This window comes from Chrysochloris asiatica, unplaced genomic scaffold (genome assembly GCF_000296735.1).
Source record: "Chrysochloris asiatica unplaced genomic scaffold, ChrAsi1.0 scaffold00412, whole genome shotgun sequence".
NCBI classification, from domain to species: domain Eukaryota; kingdom Metazoa; phylum Chordata; class Mammalia; order Afrosoricida; family Chrysochloridae; genus Chrysochloris; species Chrysochloris asiatica.
The window spans coordinates 1462253-1464746 of NW_006408930.1; the positions used below are offsets into that span (position 1 = coordinate 1462253).

General features: G+C 40.1%; 1 pseudogene; it reads left to right on the plus strand.

The window, feature by feature from the left end:
* Positions 1-260: 260 nt before the first annotated feature.
* Positions 261-788, plus strand: LOC102814573 (annotated as a pseudogene).
* The last annotated feature ends 1706 nt before the right edge of the window (positions 789-2494 follow it).

Here is a 2494-nt window from a genome sequence, read left to right on the forward strand (position 1 = left end):
CTGGACTGAGAACCTCGAGGTCAGAGGTTCGAGTCCACCAGCCGCTCTGTGGGAGAAAGTTGAGGCTTTCTGCTATGGAAAAGATTTAAAAGCAGGGTCTCTATAAGTCGGAACAAGCTCGATGGCATTTAACAACAACAACCCACAAGAAGGTGGAATGTAACTCCCCACTCTTTATAAGCACATAGTTATTTCTTTTTGAAGAATACAACACAGAAAGTGGAAAATACAAGAGTAACACCTTCGCCATGGTAAAGGGGATGCAAACATCTACCCCGCGTGCTGGAAGCCAGCAGCTGGCAACAACTATGCGCCCGTCAATGTTCTAGCGAGAGGAGCTCACAAAAATGTCTGCATCCAGTCAAGGAGATGGGACCTCGCAGACTTTGCTAAGAAGCAGCCATGGAGGCAGCACAAGCTGTATGGGCAAGAATCTCGGCCTTCTGCTGAAAAGTATTGCGTGGCCACCCAGTTGCTCATTGGAGGCATCACTGGATGGTATACAGGCTTCTTATCCCAGAAGGTTGGGAAGTTATCAGTAACAGTTGTGGGCAGTGAGTGAAGTTTTCCTCCTTCAGCTTGCCAACCATACTGGCTCCATCAAGTTTGACTGGCAGCAAGTAGACAAGGCTATGAAGAAAGGCAAGGAACAGCTGAAAATCCATTAGTGACCAAATACCTAATGAAATCCAGAGAAAAGCTGAGGAGGTGATATCGTTTCTGAAGAAGAATGTTCTGTGACTAGGAGATTTGTTTTAGGAGAGTTTCTGCTGAGCATGGCATCCTAAGACAAACAACTTTGGGGCTGTTTTCATCCATCATTCATCAGAACGTGTCAGTGTGTTTTTCCAACCAGAAGCCTCTACACTCCATCATAGGACATTGAGTCTCTTATCTTCCTCTCTTCCTGTACCTTCATCTCCTTACACTGGCAAGTCCAAACAGCTTGCTGTTGTACAAGTTAACTTAGTATAGAACTACCTTGAACTTATGGCATTCTGGTAGTTTAGTGATTACTAATCGGGCTGTTAATCTCAAGGTTGGCAGTTTGAAACTACCAGCTGTTCTGCGGGAGAAAGATGAGGCTTTTTGCTCCTGTAAAGATTTACAGCCTCAGTAACCCTGTGCAGGGTCACTATGAGTCGGAACCAACTCCACAGTACTTAACAACAACAACTTGAACTTGCTGATGATGGAAGAGACAGACATTACATTATCCTCCTGGCACGAATAGCCCAGCATGAATGTATCTTTTCACTATGTAAGATACAACATGGCTCACCAGGAAGGATGTGTGAATCCTTGAGTGTTGCCCCAAACTTGATCTGGCAAAGAAATAGCAAGTGCAGTAGATAGGTTGCTATATTCTGAATGAAAAGGAACTGAATACATTTGACTTTAAGCACCAATAAATAAATAAAGTAACAACAGTGCAGAAATATGGTAAACATGACATCAGCCATGTGATCAAGTTAATATGAATAATATATGTCATGTTGATAGCATGTGTCCTTGATATAATTTGATAAGAATGTATTTTGCCTAAGTGGTATTCCTGAACTCTCTTAGTAACTCAGTCTAATCATGAGACAAACCACAAGGCAAACCTAATGGATAGATATTGGAGAAAATACAATGGGGTTTCAAAAGCACAGGAAGAACTTCAAAAGTTCCTGGAAAAAGTCCATTATTTTAAAATTTCATTTCTCCAGGAACTTTTTGAAGCCCCTCATATTTGACAGTTGTTGTCAATTGTCAAGTTGGTTGCGATTCATAGTGATCCTGTATAAAGGATCCAAGGAATGGTTTTCCATTAGGGTTTGAACCATCGACCTTGTTTGATCCACCACTCCAGTACTTATCCTATGGCTCCACACCAGTACTTACATATTTTATTAGTATTTCTCAAAACTGTTCAGGTAATTAGAAACAAGGAATGTGTGAGAAACTGTTACAGTTAAGAAGAGTCACAATTAGAAATGAAACAGGATGACTAAATCTAATGTAATCTGGATAGACTCCAGGGATAGATATAAAATGTTAAATATAAACCAAATAAATTTGAATTAAATCTGGACTTTAGTTAATATACTATATCAATATTAGTTCATTACTTTTGACAAATGCATCATACTAACGTAGTATATTGTGTTGTTATGTGCTGTGGAGTCGGTTTGACTCATAGTGACCCTGTACAGGGTTTCCGAGGCTGTCAATCTTTACGGGAGCAGAAAGTCTCATCTTTTCCCCGCAGAACAGCTGGTAGTTTCGAACTGATGACCCTGAGGTTAGCAGCCCGATTCGTAACTACTACGCTACCACAGCGTATATTATTATATTAGTATTAGGAAAACTAGGCATAGCGTTCAGGATAACTTTATATTAGCTTCACAGTTGTTCTATAATTCTAAAATTTTTATAAAAACTAAATTTTACTTTTAAAAACTATGTATGTGGAAGAACAAACAAGATGGCAGATTGGGTGGAAGTGCAG